We start from the raw sequence: 10153 nt of genomic DNA on the forward strand, positions 1-10153 counted from the left end.
CCATCCATCCATCCATCCATCCATCCATCCATCCATCCATCCATCCAGCCAGCCAGCCAGCCAGCCAGCCATCCAGCCATCCAGCCAGCCAGCCAGCCAGCCATCCAGCCATCCATTATCTTTACCCGCTTCTTCCTTTTTTGGATTGCAGGGTCACTGGTGCCCATATCCAGCTATCACTGTGCAAGAAGCAGCGTACACCCTGAACAGGTCTCCAGTCCATCACAGGGACACATCGAGACAAACGAGACAAACAATTCACACTTTCCCTTATGGACAATTTAGAGTTACTACCAATCAGCCTAACATGCATGTTTTTGGTCTGTGGAAGGAAACCAGAGTACCCAGAGAAAACTCACGCATGCACGGAGAGAACATGCAAACTCCACCCAGAAAGATGCTCGGCCGGGATTTGATTCGGCGTCCTTCTTGCTGACAGGCAACAGCTCTACCAACTGAGCTGCCCGCAGGTGGAACATCAGAATTTTTGGAGATTTTGTCTGAAGCTCTAGATCTTGAGCGAGATCACACAGCTCAGAGCTACACCTGATTATGGTTAATTATGGAGGATGTTCTGAAATTTGCCTGACGGAACCATTTATAGCATCTCCTCATCTCTTTATAATTTATAACTACTCACAAAAGCCTTGTTTATGGTCTGATTAAGGTTTAACCAAAAGGTAACTGCAGACACTGAAGATACAGGCCAATCAGAACAAATCCTGTATAGGCAAAACCGAGAAAAGCATAAAGGGAAATGAGCATCGGTACTTTTTCTGAATACTGCACACATAATTGAAATGTCCTGAGGCAAGTTTGAGTTTAAGCAAGTTTAAGCAAGATCAACTCAGTATGGCATCTTAAAATCATTACACATTTTTGAAACGACTTCCTTAAAAGCAATTTATCAATCAACTCAGACACTGAGTATAATGAAAAACGTGCTACGATTCTGTCAAATTGCTGCTCGGCTTTTCAAGTTTTTTGATTCTTTGGCAGAATAATTGGATCGTCAGTGAGCCATGCACATCTGCTCCTAGGTCAGTTTAATACAGTGTGATGACAGCTGGCTAATTACAGCGCCATCTGCAAAGAGGCTGCTGTTTTCCTGTAGAAGAGCTGAGCCCACTCCCACACCTCACACACACAACGAGGAAGAAGCCACACCAAAATGTGTTTATGCTGTACCGCACCTGATTGGCATGATCGCTCCGAGTTGTCAAGTTACACTCAAACAACATCTCAACTGACAATTTAACTGCAAATTACAGAAAGGTAAATAAAAGCAGCATTACACAAATTTACAAAACCAGTGCGTTCGTACTGAATATCAAACATTATTATTAGTTTAATAAACTGTGGAGCTTTATTTGCAGATATATCCACATGAACTAGACATGAGCTTTTTAAATTCTAACATAGGATTTAGTGAAACAAGTCTGAACTGGTTTAGTCAAAAATAGTCTAAAATAAATTACCGCATTTTTTGGACTATAATGTGGACTGAAAATCCTTTAATTTTCTCAAAAATCGACAGTGAGCCTTATAATCCAGTGCTCCTTATGTATTACTTTTGGTTATGCTTACTGACCTTGAACAGATTTTATGTGGTTATTGTGAATGAGTTGAATAAAATTTGACTTATCTGACTGTTTTGTTTCGCTTAATGCGCCTTATAATCCTTATAGTCCAAAAAATACGGTAGTGTAGTACCCCTGAAAACTATACAAGTCCCTCATAAGTTAATCCTATGTGATCCCCTAGGATCCATTCTAGCCCCATATTTTATATTTTCATAAATGAATTAGGATTAGAGGTAAATCCGGCCAAAATTCGTCTATAAGCTGATGATAAAGTCATTTATACAGTAGTATTCTCTTTGAATCAGGCTGTTGAGCATGTTGTACATGAACAAAAACACATAAATAAAAAGCTTTGAAAACACCTATTTATCTAATAAGAACTGGCATCCAATTCTTTATAAACATATAAGCCTATGAATAATGAAAAAGGGAAGGGAATGTTTCAGTTTACATGTGGCATTATTCAACGAAGTTTGTGTTTCAAGGAGTAATGAAAAGAACATCAGAGTGACTGCCATCCAACCATATCGTAAGAAAAGAAAGGATTGAAGCAATTGCAAAGAAGAACAAAGACGAGCAAGAAGCCGAAACAAAAAGAATCCAGTAAAAACAGACCAGGGAGGATCTGCTCCTTGTTAAACCCGCTGGGTTTTTATTCTTCAGATCAGGGTGGACTAAAGTCGGAGAAGACGCACACATGAAAGAGGAAACAAAAGCAGTTATTTTTGTAACTGCCTTTTTTTCCTGCCTTTGCTGAGAGAAAAGTGGTGGTGAAAGTTTTGAGAAATTGAAACAGCCTTGACAGCCAGGGTGTAGCAGCAATAATCTTTTCAAACAGGGAGAAAACCCCTTTATTATAAACACAGACAGACTCCAGGAGCTTTTAAAGTCTATTTATGGCTGCTGTCAGATTAAGAACTTCCATCTCCTGCAAGGCAACATTTTTGCTATTATAAAACAACTAACTCAAACCTGCAGGGATCAACAGAAAGAAAATTAGAAAAATTCAGACCTACACAATCATTACATTTAAAACCAAATTTATTGTCTAATGATAAGTTTGTGTGAGCAGGTTATGACTCCAACATTAACATCTCTTGCTGTGAATTGTACTCCATGTTGTGTTGCACTCCAACCACGGCTGCAGCTTCTAGCACATTTCTAAAAAGAATACCCTCAGAAACCTAAAGCAACCGATGAGCTGGTTTTCATCTTGAGCCAGCAAACCTTCTTGGTCACTAAACACAAACTCTTAACTGTGTGCCATTTGCAGTACAACAACAGCAATGATGATGATAATAATAATAACTGTCTAATAAGGCTAATACTATTGTGAAATTCAGTTAATCCAAAATGCTGCTGCCAGAGTCTTAACTGGAGTTAGTAGGAGAGATCATATCTCTCCAGTTTTAGCTTCTCTGCATTGGCTCCCTGTCAAATCCAAAATTGAATCCAAAATCTTACTTCTAACCTACAAAGCTCTCATCAACCTAGCTCCATCTTGTATTACAGATCTTATTGTTCCATATTTTCCCAATAGAGCACTTCACTCTCAGACTGCAGGTTTACTTACGGTTCCTAGAGTTTCCAAAAGCAGAATGGGAGGAAGATCTTCCAGTTATCAGGCTCCTCTCTTGTGGAACCAACTTCCAGTTTCTGTCCGTGAGGCTGACACATTGTCCAGTTTTAAGACTGGGCTTAAGTTTTTTCTTTTTGATAAATTCTATAATTAGGGCTGGCTTGTTATGCTGCTATAGGCTTAGACTACTGGAGGACAAATTGACTTCATTTCTTAAAATGATCTGTTAAAATTGAATAGTTTTCATTTCATGCTGTTTCTATCTTAACATGTGATTCTCGACCTGCCATTGTGTATCTGTTCCTCCTTCCTGTCCTCTCAAACCCAGCCGGTCGAAGCAGATGGCCACTTGTCCTGAGCCTGGTTCTGCTAAAGGTTTCTTCCTCATGAGGGAGTTTTTCCTTCCCACTGTCGCCTTCATGCTTGCACAAGATGATAATCTGTGATAAAGTTAAACTCAAAGCAGTCTGCTCCTCAGATAAATTATGTTATTAACCTAATTTGTATGTTCAGACATGTTCTTGTTATTATTTTACATGCTTTTATATGTAGTCGTTTATTTTTTTAATTTTCTTCCATTTATTTTAAAATTTTTATGTTTTTTTATGATTGTTTATTGTCATCATTCTTTGTTAAAACAGGTCTCTCTTGTAAATGAGTCCTCGAGGCTCAATGAGACTAACCTGTATAAATAAAGGTTGAATGAATGTATGTAAATGTTTCTGTTCAGTGCCTTGCCATGACTTCTGTCATGACTTGGCTGAAATGAACTGAAATGTATTTTCTGAAACTCTTTGTGCATGCCATTTCCACAGCCATTTTATAATTGATACATCTGATGTTTTGAGAGGTAAAGGACATCTTTGTGCACATGCACCAGTTGCACTGTTTGCTGCTGATTGCAGATGAATAACACTGACATCTTGCGTAGAAGAAAAAGAAGTCGATGTAAAAAGCAGGGTTGGGTGTTAATGTTTTGCAGCTTTGGCTACTCAAGCAACATTTTTTTTCCCCCTTTAAACATTCTACAGCTGTTTTAACAATTTCGATGATGCAAAATGTCAACTCCAGATGACGTTTTGTAGCCTGCAGGCCACACATAACATCTTAACTCCCAGGACGAGTGTAACGTCTCAATGCTGAGTTATAATCACATTTTAAAACAAATTCTTTCAGACAACAGTTTATTCTTATGTTCCTGTCTAAAATGGTTCAGATGCAGCTAACTAATGAAAGCAATCCTGAAATAAAATGGAGAAAAAGATAAAAAAGATTGTATGGCGTCAAACCCACTCAGTGGGAGTTATTAGCTGCCTCTGATCCGAGCTTATGCCTAAACCTGTCAGCTCACACGACTAATCACACCTGAGTGCTGCCGACCCCGCAGGACCTGAGAATCAAAGAAAAACACGCAGCCTTGAGTATTAATGGTGCCATGCTCCTGCTCTGCTAACACTGTTTTTCTTTCACTCACTGCACCCCACCAACCCCCAGTTTCCATCATAGTCTTTTCTATGGGTGAAGAAAGTATGGCAGTACAAAGACAAAAAATAAATGAGAAAAATTGGGAGGGCTGGCAAGACCTTATTTTATTTTATTTAACCAAAACTCTTGTTTTTTTGGCTCTAAAAATATTTTTCATAAAGCGAGGGAGGGCAGATAAAGTTAAAGATGAGCAACAAATCAAAGTTACTGATACAAGCTGAATCAAAGCTGAATTTAATTCAATTACAAAACTGTAAATTTGAAAAAAAAAAAAGGTCCATTAGAACATTCAGATCGAAGCCACCTGCTTTCTGCTTTTACACACTTTTCAGTAGGTCAAGAAGGATGAAGCAACTCCAACGACGTAAAAAAGTCATTTTCTTTGATAAAAATTTAGTTTATACCCTGTAATACAAGATAAGTCACTTTTTTGTAGTTTTCTTACCAACTAAAATAATGTTCATGTACAGCAGTCCCTCGTTTATCGCAGGGGATCCGTACCCTGAAGTGAAAAACCGTCAAGTAGGAAGTAGTAAGTAGTAGTTTATTTTATTATTTAAAAAAATAATAATAAATAAGGCATGCTAAACCCTTCTCATACTCTTGCAATATTCTAAACAATGTTTCTAAACTCTAAACGCTCTAAAGGAGCACAGGATGTCATGATTTCAGCTCCCTGCCTCCTCTGCTCTGTGCCACCTGCAAGCGCACTTGGCCACGCCCACTTCTCCTCTCTGCACTCTGAACAGCTGATCAACTGTTCAGCTGCAGCAGGAAGTTTATCCTGCAGCTGTATGGGATGCACAAAACTGCAGGAGGAAGCTTTTTTTCTGCAGCTCTGGGCAGCAGGTGCTAAATAATTTTGAATAATTTAATTTAAGTAAAAATTCCATGCCGATTGCGCGGCTCATTCATAAATCAGCCAATTGTGTGTCATATCCAATCTCATTTTGAAAAATCGCGAAAGAGTCTGCGATAAAAGAGCCGCAAAGTAGCGAGGGACTATTGTATTCAATACAAACTACCTTATCTCAATGAGCTGCAACTGTTCGAGACAGAAAAATAAACGACACAATTCACTGCAGTCTCAGTCTCTGATATTTTAATAGGAATGCGTGTTATATACGGTACACGGTAGAAACGATAGACATTTAGCCTACGATAGAGATCTGTATTCTACCGGATAACTGCAGTGATATTGCTAGTATCACTCAGCCCTCTGTGAATAGTAAACAGCCATCAGTGTGCTAATGATCCATTGTTAGGCTGATGGTCCTTCTTGAGCATGTGATCAGCTGGTTTTGGTTGTCAGCAGCAAACTGGTTGATCCACTCTGAGAAGGTGCTATTTAAGAGACTGAGCTGAAAACAGCACCTCAGACTGAGGAAGTCCTTCAGATGAGAGATGAAACATTTCTACATTTTTTGTTGTTTTGACTTTGTTTTTTTTGTTTTTTTTTTAATGTCCAGAGGACCAGATTGAACTTTTTTAGATATTGTGATGTATATTGTTATCGCCACCCTTCACAGTGCATATTGTGATATGAATTTTATGCCATATTACACATCCCTATATTTTAAAGATGTTTGCAAGCAAGCAACTAGGAAGTCATGCGACCACATTCTGAGCAGTACATTTTTGAAAACCATGGCCAATATTTGACTTTTAGTGTACCAACCTTGGGAGACAACTCAAAGTTTATGATTTAACCTACAGGGCATTAGAAATGAAGATTGGTGTGGCAGCATCAAATTTGTAATATTAATTGGTTATCCTGGATTTTAGACCTGGCATTCAAGGCCTTTGATGCTTTCTGTCAGAGAACTCCTGTGCAGATGTCAAAATAAAACTTCAAGGCTCTTGAGACTAATGGAAGACGTCTGTGACAAAACTGAGAACGGTTCAAGATGAGTTGGAGATGCCCATGGCAACTTTGTGACTATTTTCAGATAAAATTTGTTTCACAAATTGTTTGAGCATGTTCTAAACTCAAGCAACAGGACTGTTCTCTATGGCTCACCCAAGAAAATCTTTAGTATTTGATTTTGCTTTGGTGAGTTTAAGCGTTTTTCTGGATTAAAAGCCAGTTAGCAAAATTGTACAGTACAGAATCAGACAATGTCATTTGCACGAGTAACATGTGAACCACTTCTGTTTGTCCTCATGTCTGCACTCACCAGTTTTATCACCAGTTGATTTCAACTCATCTGACTCATATAAACTTTACTGATTTTCTAAATTTTAAAAAATATCTTTGATTGAATTCAACTTTTTTTCTTCCAGGTGTGATTTGATTATTGCAGTGAAACTTGGGCAAGATTGTGACACAAAATAAATTCAATAAAATTTCCAGAATGTTAAACAATTTCCTCCATTTAGAACTTGACTTCTGTGGAATGTTTTGCCTTTAAATTCTTTAAAGTTTGACCTTTTCAAATCCTGGAACAATTAGAAACAGGGAGACAGAAAAATCTGACAGGCGACATACCGTCCGTATCTACTTATCTGCCCTGTACCTGAACCTGAACTCTTTCCTAAATAAAGTATTTTTATTTTTTTGTACTTAGATTATTTAAATGTTGTGCAAAATAAAAATAAAAAAACTGACTTGTGAAAAAGGTAAAGGAGCAAAGTATACATACTTTTTTAAAATTTTTGATTTGGTCTCATAGCCAAAATTCAAAACCAAAAGTATCAAAAGGCTAGTTAAAAGCTACAAGTAGCAGATCACCAACTAAAAGCTTAAATTGACAAAAAATGAACAAAAAAGCTAAATGAAGGAAAACACAAAAGTTAAAAGTAGCAATAAGTTAGCGAATACCTAAAAGTATCCTAGAGCTAGTTAAAGGAATTAAAACACTAGAAGTTGTAAAAGTATCTAAAAGTAGCTAAACGTTAAAAGTGGCACAGCTGTAGCTAAAAGCTAAAGAAGACAAAAACATTGCAAGGACCCTGAAGCTGTTTCAAAGTGAAAAGTGTTTTGGAAGGAATTAAGATCCCACTGCAGTTCTTAAGGGAAGTATCCTGATGCATGCTCAATAATCCCGGACTAGACTAGACTTAAGGGAAGTAGTTTTGAATAAAGGAATGCAAATTGAAAAGTTAAAAAGGGTACAAAGAATAATCATAGCACCCATCTCCTGAATGAGCTGATTGTTTTGATATAAAAAAAGGCTAAAATCAGAATTCACACACACAAAAAAAGTCATGCAGAGATGATTAAAACTGAACAAGCTTCTGCACCAGATGTGTTTCTGAAAACGTCAAGAAGCCGAAGTTTTGATGCTTGAACAGCTGCAGTATGAGGTCAGAAGGCACAGGTCATCGGTTGTCATCATTAGCTGACCTTGTCTGTGTGACGGCTGCCATCTTGACTTTGCAGCTAATAAGTCGAGTGTGACAGTAACGATGAGCAGGGGCGACAATCGGCCACTGTCTAAACAGGCCCCCTGTCCATTTAAATGAAGACTGTAATGACTGTAATGACTTAAAAGCTCGCTGCTCGACTGGTTGAAGGGTCAACAGGAGAAAAAAACACCCCAGGAAATGTTATTTTATTCATATTACGGTAATTGCAGTGGTGGAAATGTGTCAAAGCTGAATTTTGATGCACCTGCCTTTTTTTTTTAAACTTAGAAATATAACTAAAAAAAAAAAACATTTATAGTTGAAATGCTTCATGAAGCAATATGGAGAGTTTTGCATGCAGTTGATAGCAACATCAAAAATGCCCTGTGGGTTTTTAACAAGTCTTCAGTGAGTGTGTGATACGAACTCGATGCCAGCAGTTTCAACTCGCAGAACGCTGCATGCAACTGCGTGGCAGCAAGACTCGCCTTAATGTCACCGGGGAAAAAACCCATCCAGGCCGAGTCCTTTGATCCTTGGAGAATCAAATGAGCACAGAGCGTTTGGAAAGTTTTATCCAATAAAAGAAGTTAAAACAAAGCAAAATAAACCTGCCAAACTCAAATTAAATTTTCATTCAGGCAGCAGTGCTATGGTCAGAAATCTCATTTTCTCCAAACATTTTGTAGCTTCTGGTTTTGTTTGCCCCCCTGAAGACCTTCTTCATGCTCAGAGTGTGCAGTTGGTTTTGTTGCATATTCTAACAGCTGGCAGCTAATTGGGCGACTGTTTCAAGTTATAAAAAGGAACCACAGAGACAGTTGTGGGTCATTTGGTTAAGCTGCACAGTTCAGAGAACAATCATTGGAAGAGTTTAGGTAATTCTCTAATTACACTAATCTAATAACCAGGAAGGCAAATAAAAGTCCCACTATTGTTGTAAACTTAGATTAATGCTGCATGTTTTTTGTTAATATCTTAAACAATGGAAGCAATGTTTCAAGATTTATCTAACGTTATAAGAATAACAGTGTTAAATGTTGTCATCGTGTCCAGTCAGTGTATAAGCAACATGACTCTTGCTCCGACCTTGTTTTATCGTACCATACCACTTTATTTATAAAGCACTTAAAACAGCAACAATGCCAACCAAAGCTGTACAGAAAAAAAAAAAAAAAAAAAACAAGCAAAGGACACAGGATCAAATACATAGATCCAAATAGATAAAGATAAGAACTACATGGTTAACATTACAGAATACAGACAAGTTAAACTCAGCTCACATAGTGTCAAAAGCCAGGGAATAAAAGTGTGTTTTTAAATGAGACTTAAAAACAGTGAGAGAGGGAGCCTGCCTGACATGCAGTGGTAAGTCATTCCACAGTCTTGGACCTTCAACAGAGAAGGTTCTGTCACTTCTGAGCTTAAAACAAGCGCATGGAATCAATAAAAGCATCTGGTCTGCAGACCTCAAAGAGCGCTGCATATGGCTGATATAAGTGAGATAAGAGGGGACAGAACTGTTCAGAGATTTAAAAACATGCAGGGTTTTAAAATGAATTCGAAAGTGAACAGGGAGCCAGTGCAGGGAGGCCAAAACTGGAGTAATGTGCTATTTTTTGCTTGTACTGATTAAAAATCAGGCTGCAGTATTTTCAACCAGTTGTAAATGAGTAATAGAGGTCTGACTGATTGAGGATATGCAGGGTATAAAAATTATCAATCAGTTTATCTAATCTGTCCCTCCTGGAAGTTGCAAAATTAACCATCTTTTCTAATTTTGGGCTGACTTGCAATTTTACCCAATGCTTGAGATTTCACAGGAAAGTTTGTGTTGTTTTTATTTTTATGTTAATAAAGTCCCTTCTGAGGACTGAAAATGACCCTGGACTGAAATGTTGTCTGGTACTTGACACTTGCTCTTTTATAAATAAACAATACAATGAAATAAAAACTGTTATTCCTTTTCAACTTTTGTACTCCCTGCAAGGTGATGGAGTCTACAGGATGAACTTTCACTTTATAAATGATGTAATGAATTATCTTCTCATGTTATGTACTACATATGTAATAGTGCTTTCTTTGGCTTTTTTTTTTTTTTCCAGTGTAGCTTTTTTTGCGTTCAACAATTTGTGCAACACAACAACAGTTATTGTTT

At 37.7% G+C, this 10153-nt stretch overlaps 1 protein-coding gene across 1 annotated transcript in view; it reads right to left on the bottom strand.

The window, feature by feature from the left end:
- Positions 1-10153, bottom strand: part of ror1 (receptor tyrosine kinase-like orphan receptor 1) — a 151731-nt gene that overhangs the window by 25373 nt on the left and 116205 nt on the right. The window lies entirely within an intron of this gene.

Source organism: Nematolebias whitei, chromosome 3 (genome assembly GCF_014905685.2).
Source record: "Nematolebias whitei isolate Nwh7 chromosome 3, NemWhi1, whole genome shotgun sequence".
Taxonomy (NCBI): domain Eukaryota; kingdom Metazoa; phylum Chordata; class Actinopteri; order Cyprinodontiformes; family Rivulidae; genus Nematolebias; species Nematolebias whitei.